This window comes from Siphateles boraxobius, unplaced genomic scaffold (assembly GCF_051911475.1).
Source record: "Siphateles boraxobius isolate OS27281-9 unplaced genomic scaffold, OSU_SipBor_1 52, whole genome shotgun sequence".
Classification (NCBI taxonomy): Eukaryota; Metazoa; Chordata; class Actinopteri; order Cypriniformes; family Leuciscidae; genus Siphateles; species Siphateles boraxobius.
The window spans coordinates 1,165,065-1,178,771 of record NW_027509164.1 but is presented as its reverse complement, the minus strand read 5'-3'; the positions used below and the strand labels follow the sequence as shown (position 1 = coordinate 1,178,771).

At 40.7% G+C, this 13,707-nt stretch overlaps 1 pseudogene; it reads right to left on the bottom strand.

Annotated features, from left to right (window-relative positions):
* Window positions 1-209: 209 nt before the first annotated feature.
* On the bottom strand, window positions 210-13,493 carry LOC143713537 (uncharacterized; annotated as a pseudogene).
* Between the last annotated feature and the right edge of the window lie 214 nt (window positions 13,494-13,707).

Below are 13,707 nucleotides of genomic sequence, written 5' to 3'. Positions count from 1 at the left end.
GTTGTTTTAACTAGAATGTGACAGATGATGTCATAGTCCTACAACACAATAAAACAACATTTTGTTGTTTATTGCAGTTTTATACAATGTTAAACAAATAGTATGCAAATTATATTATACTAATATATGCAAAACAGCAATTATAAATATTAAATATGCTCAGATCAAGTCATTTTAAAGATGTTTTTCAGTATGAATGACAGAGTGGGTTACCTTGATGGAGCCAGAGGGTTGGAGAACCAGTGTGATACCAGTGGACCAGTGGGCCAAGTGAAGACGGAAGATGTGCGGGACAAGGTGAAGCCGGTGGGAATGAGGATAAAGGTGCAGCTGGAGGGATGAAGGTCCCCGGTGGAGCTGAAAGATGGGACGGTGCAGGCATCGCAGTAGGCCTGGAAGTCTGTTGTGGAACCAGGGGGATCTCAGACCAGGACAAAGTCTGAATGATGAGGGATATGTTGAACCAGAGGGACAACAGGCCATATAGTAGAGCCAATGGAGTGAGCAGCAAAGGTGCAGCCAAGTCAACATAAATCAAAACCAAACAACTTAGCCAACTAAAATAATCGCTACCAATAAACTGAAGAAACAGAGGAGTTTGAATAGAGATAATAATGAAAGAAAGAAAAAATAGACACAAGTAAGCATAATGTTTAACCAAGGAAACAAAATAAGAACACTACAAACCTAGGTAACACTGAAAACAGTATGTAAACAGGAAAATTTGAACAAAATTAACATTAAAATAGGAGTCCTAAAACAGAAACAGAAAAATACATATATAATGTTGATGTCTAGTGGCTTCCTTAACCTGACTTAAGCTTGAACCAGCAAGTTTTCAGTCCTACTTTTGAGCCTTGGCTATTATGCAAAACCACACGTATGGGAGTTGTCAATACATGTTAGGTACATTTGTAATTTAGTTAAAATAAATAGTATATACACTTGTAAGTGCAATATCATTTTGTTTACATTGTACAAAGTATACTACCAAATTATTTCTTAAGGCATTGAATATACGTTGTATTCACATTGTAATATAAAGTGTAAAGAAAATGTTATATGAAAGAGTTATTTCTGGTACCACTGTCCGGTTGTGAACAGTTTCTGCTGTGAATGGAAGTATCCATGTTGTCATGACTATGCCACATCTGCGTATTATCCTGTTTAATCTCGAAATGTCCTCATAGTATTCCTACAAACATAACAGATTTTTTTTTTTTATTATGTTATAACTTAAAAAAATTCTGAATATGCAAAAACTATAAATACTCACATGAATTCTGTATTTATGAGCATAGTTTTAGCGAACTGCAGTCTTGTTGTCTGCTGTGCATCAAATGAAGTAGGTTTTTTTTCTCAAATAGATGAACAGACGGTCAGTTGTTTTAAACCAGAAGATGATGGTAGTGTCCTCATAGTCCTACAAAACAATAAAACAAAATGTTGTTGTTTGATGTAGTTTTATGCAATATTAAGAAAATGTATGAATAATATGGTTATGAAAAGCACATTCAAAACAGCATTTAATAAATAATAAACATACTCACATCAGGTCTCTCTGAAGATGTTTCTTTGTTCAACTTTTTTTTTCTTTCCCTGTGTTGTTGTTTGTGTGATGGTAAGAGATGAAATGTTCTTTTTTAACCGGAGTAGAGGTTGCTTGTTTAATTCAGATGAAGGATGACATGGTAACATTTTTGAATGAAAATTGGGAAGTTAAATTGTCCATAAACTCCAGATTGTGGCTTGAGAAATGTTTCTGCTACATAATATGAAAGTAACAGTACAGTTTTTGGCATCTTTTTTTTAAAACCATAATTTACTTAAATTAATAAATAAAATTAGCTGTACACAAAATGTATAATGGTATTACACAATAGGGAAGGAAAACAGTGCTATAAGTAGAACCACACAACTTCAAAGTACTCAGCATAAAATGTGCTGTATAATGGCAATATTGAAGAAAAACACTTTAGCTAGTTCGGGAAAAATATTTGAATTTGATGTCAATTTATCTGACATGCCCGTTTATTGTACAAAATATTAGAAAATAAAAAATGACTACTTCAAGAAGTGGTTCTACTGACAAACTGAAAGAAACAAATTTCCACATGCAACTTTACAGTATGGACATAGCATTGAGAAAGCCATTCTGAATCTCTGTTCAGAACTGATGCAAAAAAGGCTGTTATTTAAAAAAAGTTTAATGTGTAAAATGTAGTACTACTAAAAGTAAATATGTAATTTGAATCCTACAGACTTGAATACCTTATATGATGGTCTGGCCCCATAGTCAAAATCTCAAGCTACAACCATGCTATAAAGTGATAATACTAATGGGTGTGGTTTTGCATAATACCCTAAATTTGCTGATTAAATCTTAATACAAGCTTAATAAATTTAAAAAACATTTAGTGAGAAGTAAAAAAAAAAGTAAAAAAAAAGAGGAGACCTGGGTTGGCTGACACAATTATAAATAAAACTTTTAAATAATCTTGCCAAAAACAAAAGCAAACAAAAAACTGTCACGGTTGTGGTGTAGATGAAGACAGGCTGAGGCAAAAAAAGCTCCAATTCAAAGATTTACTCAAAAGCAACAACAAACAGGTACAGGCAGGCAGAGGGTACACTCACAAAACACTATAACTTTACATAGACGAGAACCGACCAAGACAGACTGAACAGAAGAAACTAAATACAGAGACAAATGAACCATAATGATGTGAAGACAGGTGACACAGATGATGATAACGAGGAACAGGCTGGTAAGTGAGGGAGTGAGTTCAGGTGTGGAGACAAGGAGGATTCTGGGAAGTGTAGTGAAGATGACTAAGACAGACAGGTGCAGACGAAGACTGTGACAGAACGCCCCCCTTCAACAAGGCGCGACCTCGCGCCGTAGAACATCAATGGGGTGGGGGGGGCGGGCGCCCTGAAGGCTGGCCAGGGCGTGGCCAAACTGAGACGGGAAGCCTCCAGGGCGGATCAGGAAGTGCAGGCGGCCAGGGCGGAGCAGGACGTGAAGGCGGCCAGGGCGGAGCAGGACGTGGCCAGGGCGGAGCAGGACATGGGCGTGGCCAGGACCGTGGGGACCCTTCGGGCGGCCATGGTGGTGCGGACCCTTCGGGCGGCCATGGCGGTGCGGACCCCTCGGGCGGCCATGGCGGTGCGGACCCCTCGGGCGGCCATGGCGGTGCGGACCCTTCGGGCGGCCATGGCGGTGAGGACCCTTCGGGCGGCCATGGCGGTGAGGACCATTCGGGCGGCCATGGCGGTGAGGACCCTTCGGGCGGCCATGGCGGAGCCCTATGGCCCCCCCCCAAAAAATGAATGGGGAGAGTGACAGAGTCACTACTAGTCTCTGGGCTGGACGGAACCAGCGGTGAAGGGGTCTCTGGGCTGGACGGAACCAGCGGTGAAGGGGTCCCTGGGCTGGACGGAACCAGCGGTGAAGGGGTCCGTGGGCTGGACGGAACCAGCGGTGAAGGGGTCTCTGGGCTGGACGGCCCCAGCGGTGAAGGGGTCTCTGGGCTGGACGGGACCAGCGGTGAAGGCTCTGTGCTGGACGGGACCAGCGGTGAAGGCTCTGTGCTGGACGGGACCAGCGGTGAAGGCTCTGTGCTGGACGGGACCAGCGGTGAAGGCTCTGTGCTGGACGGGACCAGCGGTGAAGGCTCTGTGCTGGACGGGACCAGCGGTGAAGGCTCTGTGCTGGACGGGACCAGCGGTGAAGGCTCTGTGCTGGACGGGACCAGCGGTGAAGGCTCTGTGCTGGACGGGACCAGCGGTGAAGGCTCTGTGCTGGACGGGACCAGCGGTGAAGGCTCTGTGCTGGACGGGACCAGCGGTGAAGGCTCTGTGCTGGACGGGACCAGCGGTGAAGGCTCTGTGCTGGACGGGACCAGCGGTGAAGGCTCTGTGCTGGACGGGACCAGCGGTGAAGGCTCTGTGCTGGACGGGACCAGCGGTGAAGGCTCTGTGCTGGACGGGACCAGCGGTGAAGGCTCTGTGCTGGACGGGACCAGCGGTGAAGGCTCTGTGCTGGACGGGACCAGCGGTGAAGGCTCTGTGCTGGACGGGACCAGCGGTGAAGGCTCTGTGCTGGACGGGACCAGCGGTGAAGGCTCTGTGCTGGACGGGACCAGCGGTGAAGGCTCTGTGCTGGACGGGACCAGCGGTGAAGGCTCTGTGCTGGACGGGACCAGCGGTGAAGAGGGCTTCGAGCTAGGTTCATGGGCTGTGACGAATGTGTGTGCTGCCCACACACACAAAACAGCCATGGATCTCACAAGGAGCACTGCCTCCTCCAGAGCTGGCTGGACGGTCTCTGGCTGGACGGTCTCTGGCTGGACGGTCTCTGGCTGGACGGTCTCTGGCTGGACGGTCTCTGGCTGGACGGTCTCTGGCTGGACGGTCTCTGGCTGGACGTGCTGATATAAGTGGGGGATCGGCGATGCAGGAAACCAGTCCTGGACGTCCATATACTGATCCGGAGGCTGGTTTGATGGTAGGCGTGGTGGAGATGGCTGGAGACGGTGGTTGAGTGGCGATGTCATCAACCTCGCCTACGGTGAGGGTTGAGCCACTCAACCACAGCACAAGATCCAGGTACCACTCAATGGTCTCACCGGGATTTCTGGGCGGGATCCACGAGTAGAAGTGTGAATTGAGTCCACTCCAAAATAGATCCCCCAACTGCTGATCAGAGAGCGAGGTTTGATGGCTGTATTTAATGAACTCCTCTACGTAAGATTCTATCCCACGGCCATTCTGGGTAATAGAACACAAAATTGATCCAGCTTCGTCCATCTTTTGTCTTGGTCGGTTCTTCTGTCACGGTTGTGGTGTAGATGAAGACAGGCTGAGGCAAAAAAAAGCTCCAATTCATGATTTACTCAAAAGCAACAACAAACAGGTACAGGCAGGCAGAGGGTACACTCACAAAACACTATAACTTTACATAGACGAGAACCGACCAAGACAGACTGAACAGAAGAAACTAAATACAGAGACAAATGAACCATAACGATGTGAAGACAGGTGACACAGATTATGATAACGAGGAACAGGCTGGTAAGTGAGGGAGTGAGTTCAGGTGTGGAGACAAGGAGGATTCTGGGAAGTGTAGTGAAGATGACTAAGACAGACAGGTGCAGACGAAGACTGTGACAAAAACAATATACAATATAAATATTATATAAAAAATATACAATATATATAAATATTAAATATACAAATTACCCATTGTACTGATTTCACAATAAACGTCACAACAAAATAATTTTAATTTTTAGACAGCTGCTTTACAGTCTTGTAAATGTAAAGTCTATAAATAAACATTATTTGCTATTACTACCATTATGTTATGCCCCAATTCCTTCAACATTCCCTACTCAAAATCCACTAGCTATGTATTATGGGGTTGATTGGCACAGTTTTAAACCATAAAACAAATATCTAAAAAAATAAAAACAAGTTAAACAATTTTGGAGTGGCCTTGTGACTTGACTCCTTGCCCCCAATGCGTTGGTGAATCTAGATAACCTTGGGCTGATCATCTTGTCAACAGTGGCAATGGCTTATTCAAATATCTGCTCTATAAACATTTAGTGGTAATTTACACACCATGGTGACCATGATAAGGGTGAATCAGAGTTTCTATTCTGAAGAGGGAGCTTGAGAAATAAGAAATTTATATCGATGGAACATAGAAGCTTTTTTAAAGTGATAAAAAAGGAAAAAAGTTTGGTTTAACCATAATTAACAAGACATTCAGTAGTTTGATGAAAACTTACAAACATTTAAAAATGAACCCTGTGCCAATCAACCCCTGTGCCAGCCAACCCGGTCTCCAGTACCTTCCCTCCCCTAGGGAGCCGCCTTGTCTCGTGTCTTTCCTCCCTACCCTCCCCCTCCCCCAATGGCAGGCGGAATCTTTACCACAAATTTGATCACAGCAGTGAAATGAGTATTGCCTGGTGAAAACTATAGTAAGTTTGCACAACGTCGATACTTATACCTTCCATATCTTTAGTATAAACGTGATCTATTAATGTACCTTTTTCCGTTGTTGGAGTTTGTACATGTTGACTGTATCCATGGGTTTCCATTAATTTCACAACTGTAGATGAAGTAATGATGTCTTCGTTAAAGGCTCCCCTTGATTATTTTCTGTCCTGGATGCTTTTCCACCTCTTCAAGAACCTGTAATAGCTGTTGTCGAAACATGTCAGTTTTATATGAGTTGGGTCTATACAAGAGAGCAGCAGTCAAATTGACATGTGGAACTGTAAAGTATAAACATTCTAAGTTCCAGTTCTCAGGAGTAAAGATGTTACACTCAATTTTGTCAGAACTATATATTCCAACTCCACCGCCCCTCTGGTGTTTTATATCACTAAAAACAGCAGTACTGTTGTCATAACACTTAGCTCTTGGGTTGTGCTTGAACACAAATTCTGGTATTTGTTGTTCTTGTGCTTTGTCCTCCGCATTCAGCCATGTTTCTGTCAAACAAATACAATCAGCATTCATTAGAGCTTTATGCGCAATAACATCCTGAAAGTGAGCTTTCAGACTTTGTACATTAAGCAGCGCTATTCTGAATGTACCAAGGGATTTAGTGGAACTGTACTCTTCCAAAGGGAATTTTGGCATATCTTTCAAGGCCAACTCAATTTTGTCATTACAAAATATAGCCGACTCTTTAAAGTCCTCAATTATTAACCCACTGAGAGATCTTACACGGCTCAATGCAACATATGCTTGCCCTGCTGTAAAGATTTTCTTAAGTGATACAACAGCTTTATCTACTGTGAGTCCTTGCACTTTGTGAACTGTACATGCCCATGCTAATCTGAGAGGAAACTGACGCCTAATACAACCATCATTTGTGACTTGGTCTTCTTGTACCTCAATTACTGTTGAATTTTGGGAGAATCTCTGGTGTGTTTTAGATCTCTGAATTTTACCGACATTTGGATTATCAAACTCCACATGAATGGCTGATGGGAAATCATCATCATTATTTCGACTTTCACTGACGTGGACCACGCTTCCAAAAGCTCCATTGACTAAACCGTCTGCAAGATCAATATTTTTTTTTAACATAACCTTTGCTCCAATACCCAGGGAAACACATGCAGACAAACATGAATTGAAAATGTTCCTATGAAATCCAACTTTACGTTCCATTCGTCCAGTTTTTGAATTTTTCACATAATCTTGAGCATGTATACTGATTGCGTCTGGGCAACATTCATGTAGTCTTTCAATGTTGTATTTATCAACTTCGGCATTCGTAGCAAATATGTGAAGATCATTACAATTCTCCCCTGTTTCACAGTTTCTCAACATAGCAATATCAGTAGTGGTAAGACATTCATTTTTCTTACGTACTCTGAGCCGATTTAACATTTCAGCAAAACTTGGATCTTGTTTTCGAACAACTTTAGTTAATTCAGCAAGTTCAAAGTTATTCTCCCATAGGTTTACTCCTTTTGCATCAGCATAGAGAGCCGTTCCTTTAACCTGTTAACCTTCAAGGCCACTTTTGAAAAATCCCCAGAAATGGCATACCCAAACTTAATCAGATACAGTTCATGAACCCTTTGCACTAAAAGCACAAGTATGATCTCATTTGAAAGCTGACACCTAGTAGTTTATTGTAAATGTAGAAATAATGATTGTCATAATGAAAAAGAAATGTTTAAATAGCTTCAAAGTTTTGTAAAGTTATTAGAGATTTATTTTTATGAAACATCTTCATAAAAATAACATTGAAGTTGGCCCTGGAGCAATCTAGAAATGCACTGCAGCTAAAGCCATATGTGTGACCATTTTATATTTAAAATCTGAAAATGATAAGTCTAAAACTCTGTATTTAGTTAAATGTTTTTCAAGATCATGTCAAATTACTTTATTTTGATTAGACTCTAAAATGCAAACTGATGTTTAGTCATCTTCTGAGTCATCTATTCAGTCTATTGTCTCTATTATTTTGTGGTGCAAACGAGCCCCATTCAGTGTGAGTCTCTCCCTGCACACATTTACACCTCTCCAGACTGGTTATGGCTCTGAATATGCATTTCTTTTGTCTGCATTATAGCTACTAACGACTGGCTATTCACAGGCTATTCATAGGGTTTCAAACCCTAATTTCTTTTATCAAAGTTCTCACTAAATATTTGAAACTGGTATCAAATGCACTGAAACATTTCAGTAAGCATTCCTATTTAGAAAAAAATCATAAAACAATAACTGCTGGTGGCAGGTGCACCTGGGCTAGCTAGCATGTTAGCTTAGCACACCATCAATACACGACCATTTATGAGATTAAAACCATGTTTGTGCTCCAAACTTACTTTATAATGCAAGTCGAGTGTTTTAAATAATCTTCTGTGATCTAATTTGGCTTCAGATTAAAAAAAAATCCGACAGAAAATGTATTATTTATAGTGTTTTGCACGATGATGAAATCTATATCGATTAGCATTACATTATAAATATAATCTATTATTATGAAATACCTGGCATGGCTTGAAGAACACAGGTACCTCAAATATAATTGCAATCATGTTTATTGTCTTCAAAACATCTTTATCTGCATGTTACAGCGATCTCTGTCAGCTACTTTCTGTATCAGTGACGTCCTGGAATGTCACATGACTATGGGTCTTCTTCGTGGTCCATATATGGACTGTTATTGTGCATATAGCGCCCTCAGGCTATTGGTATGAATTGAAAACACAGCACATCTCAGTAAGAAGCGATCATAATGATTACATCGACGCATTTGGGTATAAATTCAATAAATATTATTCCTGTCTATAGAAATATGATGTGAATCTATGAGAATTAGTGCTGTCAAACGATTAAAATATTTAATCGCGATTAATCGCATTAATGTCATAGTTAACTCGCGATTAATCGCATTTAATCGCACATTTTTATCTATTCTAAATGTCTCTTGATTTCTTTTTGTCCCATTATTTTTTCTCATTTTAATGCTCTTATCAACATGGAAAAGTGGATCGGCTTGCTTTGTGCAAATGTTTTTTATTGAAAACAACATTGGCATTTATTGTGTTCAATTTCACACTAAAACATTCTTACTTGGAGCAAATAATCTCTCACACAATGTAACACTGTCCATCAATAAAAGGGTGAAAGAAATACTGACGAGGTCCTGATATTGACGAGGGGGCGGAGAATTCGCATCAGCTGTGTGTGTGTGTGTGTGTGTGTGTGTGTGTGTGTGTTTGGCCATCATCAAGTGGTATTTCAGACTGGACGTGCTGCGATGATGATAGCTCAGTTCACAACGACAAAACACACAGATCACTTTGGTCTCGTCAATGGAACCATTTGGCAACTTTTAAAAAGTAAACGTTCCATTCAGAATCTTATTGGCATCCATTTCGGTGTCTCGCGCTCGTCATCCACTCAAAACTGGACGTTTTGAACGTTCCTATAACATTCAGAAATAACGTTTTTATAACTTAATGGGAACGTTATGAAAACGTTCTTATAACCTAAAATTGTTAGCTGGGGAAGAGGAGAGATTCGCGATTGCACTGAACACGTTTTAAGTGCAGGCACATATTGTCTGAGCGAGCCCAGAGAAAATTCTAACAAGAGCAGCGTGTATCTGAGAGCGCGCGACTCGAGCAGAGAGATTCGTGCTCGGCACATTATATTCCACGCGCGAGCAGAGAGATTCGCGCTCGCGCATCCGGCTCGCAAGCCCAAACAAGTGTGTGCGGCGTGCCTGTTGTTTTGTTTCCGGTCTAGCTAGATCCGCTTGCGCTTTCAAAACGTCCATGCCGCGTCCTATTGCAAAAGCATGTGAAAAAAAACTACAAAGTTTGCTAGGCCAAAAAGACCGTTAATCGCGCGATAAAAAAATTAACGCCGTTAAAATGGGTTTGCGTTAACGCCGTTAATAACGCGTTTAACTGACAGCCCTAATGAGAATATATCAATATTTCTCCAAGTCTGCACATTTTTGAGCTAAAGCCCTGAGGGACGATGTTTTGCGAATCGCTGTCATGACGACAGCACGGAGTGTTTTTTATGAATGGACCAGCTGACGCTCATAATTCATATTAAAGGTATCGACTCATTTTTTCATTTCATAACTCCTGACACAAATTAAGACATAACTGTCACTATAAGTTTCTCAGAATACAATAGTGGTCAAATACTGAATCTTGAGTATTATATATTTTTAATGATGTATAGTTTGTCAAGGTATAACATTAAATCTGATAGTAAATTTGAACTAAATAAAAAAAAAAACGCTTCAGTGCGCCGACGCTCTGGCAACGGTTAACAGGTTAATAAATGTTCATGTAAAACGAACAACTTTAGTTAATTCAGCAAGTTCAAAGTTATTCTCCCATAGGTTTACTCCTTTTGCATCAGCATAGAGAGCCGTTCCTTTAACTGGCGGAAGCTGAAAATAATCTCCCACTGCAAGAATGTTCACTTTTCCAAAGAGAGAGTAGTCACCAGTTTGTTTTATTTGTCGCAGCCTTCCGTGAATATATGACAAAAGACGATGGTCAACCATAGACACTTCATCAATAATCAAAATTTGCAAATTACCCAATTTTGTCCGTAAAGAATTAATTTTGTCATCACTGAGAGGCTGATATGGCAGTCTGACGTTTGCACCAATTGAAAATGTATGATGGATCGTTGAAGCTCCGATGCTATATGCGGCGACTCCGGTTGAAGCGGTCAAAAGTACAGTAATGTCATCAGGGTTTTCAGACAGCTGAGATAACAGTCTGGAAGACTCATACTGTATTGCCTTAATAAGATGACTTTTTCCTGTGCCTGCTCCACCAGTAAGAAATAATCGAAATGGTTCAGGGTTTTGTCCAAGTATTTTCTGTAGACACCACTTTCGCACTTTGTAGAACACAGCAGATTGTTCCTCATTTAGTGACCTCAGTAAATGCAGTGCATCATCTCTTGGCATTGTAGTGTGGTTCGTTTCAATGGTACACGCAGTTTGAGGGTTTCCTGTAAGATCTGGAATAAGTTCCTGAGTGTCATCTTCATCAGGCAATAGTTTATCCTTCATCAGTTCTATGCATTCATCGCGCTGTTTTTCTGTTTCAGGACAAATCTGGGCCCAAGCATCTTCTAAATCCATATCTTGCTCTAAAAGCTGTTTAGCTCGGTCTATTTTGTCATTTTCCCTTTCAAACAATTCTCTGTTGCCATCAACAATGGATTTCACTTGTTTGACTTCACAACCACTTTTTATGACACCACAGTTGTAGAACTCCTCATATGTGTCATAGTTGCTCGGCTTCAGATCACAGTCTTCATGATATGGTAAGAAAAGCTGCAGCAATGAATGATAATATTTTTCTGGATCTTTAGTGGGTGAAAACCTTGGATACCTCACTACTGCTGGTTCAGTTCGTGTCCTTCATTTGACATGGCCATTGTTATTATTGAGTTTAATTATTTTATTTTTCCCTGTTTTGTTATGTGAGGAAACCTCTGATTTGGTCAGAACTCTGTACTCAGAACAAAAACTGGCAAGACAGATTTTCTAGTGGTTCTTTCTCTGGTCTGTTTTTGTACCTGTCAATGAGACTTGTCATCCAAAAACTGCTTTCATCATCAGACTGGTCATTTTCCACTTTGTTTCGGAGCATATTCAAAGGCAAACTCATCTTTACTGGATTTTGTCCTATTGGAATAAATTGTACTTTACGAGAACATTCCTTCAAATGCATGCCTGTCAGTCTGTACACTGCCTCTTGAGCAGAAACTTCTCTGTTGTGCAGATAGACACTTCCCAACTGTTTTAATGACGCTTTAGCATCAACATTTCCATTCATCGCTTCGTTTTGCGCGCGCTGAAGTAGCAGTCCCATTTCTTGTTCTGCTTTTGTGATGTAACTGATTATATAGACCACTACAGAAAAAGCATCTGTGACATACTGAATATCCATGTTCCCTTGCCAAGCACGCAGCAAATCTCTGTTATACTGGTTTACCCAAACATCTTTTGGATTTCTTTTCAAGACAATACTTTTCTTTTTGGTGCACCTGTTGTATGCTTTTTCAAAGATAGTTTGATTAATCCCAATAGATGAAAAAAAGGCATCAACCGAATCAAAATTGACATCAGAATTTAAAGCTGTTTTGACTTTCTTTATAATTGCACTTGCTGTGTCATCTTCATCTTTTCCTTTCAACTCGTCTGCATTAGTTTGTCTTGTAATAAACGTACGACTGGATGGTGGTCGTGGAAAATTAAATCTACAAACTGTATTTTTCTTCCGACATGTTTTTGAATGTCTTGTACTGTGCTTCTGAACACTGTTCACTGTTTCGTAAAGTACAGTATCAGCTTCTGGTGGTGTCTCACAAGTGATGTAAGTGTCAATGAACTCAGCAACCAGACAATCATTTTCTGCATCATTATCATTGAGCTTTGGAGCATCTTCCACCCAGAACAGGCAGTGAACATGAGGAGAACCACGCTGTTGAAATTCAACACGGTAAAAGTAGTCTTTTATCTTGCCAATAGGCTGGGCTGGTGACATTATTACATTTTTTAGAAAGCAATGCCATCTGTGATCAAACATTCTTGCTGCAGTGACAGGATTTCTCCTTATGAGTCCACATTTTTCAGACCAGTCAAGCTCATCAACATTTCTTTGTTTCCCCTCTTGTTTAATAATAGTGCTCATCATTTCAGGCCATCTCATATCAGCAGAACTAAAAGATGCAAAGAATGTTGGTATGCCTAGTTGTCTTATCAGGGCAAACAGATCTTTTTGCGCAGACATCCAATATGGAGGAGTTCCTCTTACTGGTCTTAAGAACTTATATCCTTCATCATAATTTAGTATTCTTTGCAAGGAATCAGAGTTTGTTAGCATATCTTGTGTTACCTTTAAACTATTTTTTTCACAACCTTTCCTCAGTGCAATTGATACATTAGAAATAATTTGATCAACTTCTGATATATACTGTGCATAAAAAATGAAGTCTGTGCTGTGTGCAAAACGTCCATCTGCATTTAGTAATCTTGCATTTAGGTATCGTGTCAATGTAATTTTTTCCTGTCTTTCATCATGAAATGTTGGACCACCAGTAGGATAGAGAACAGGGAAACACTTTGCCTCATTGTCTTTAGCAGTTAGAAGCCTGACAGGACTGTTACCTTCGCCTGGAGCAACATTTAGTACATCATGAAAATGTTGATCAATTATTTCTGAACCCAAATCAACAGGTTGTAGTGATGTGTCTGACAAAAGACCACTTTGTTCTTTAATATATGTTATATCTTCGTCTGGGTCATCTCCAGCTCCATTGTCATCATCATTTTTATCTGTAACATCTTGTTCCTCCATTTCAAAATCCTCAGCATCCTTGTCTGATTCATCAGTTGCATTCAAAGAGTTTACCCACTGCTCATTAAACTCCACATTATTATACCACTTATTATGTCTCATCAAATAAGACAGCGCATGTCTGACATGATCAGTGCTGACAAATTTATATTCATAATGGCCTTTGTATGTTAATTTCCGTTTCAGTTTTATTCTTATCATGTGGTCATCACATTCATTACGTGGGAGAATATTTGAAACATCTATGGTATTAACAGGAACACACACTACAGGTCCATTACAGCCATTCTGTTTTCCACGGGGAAGACAAAGCAAC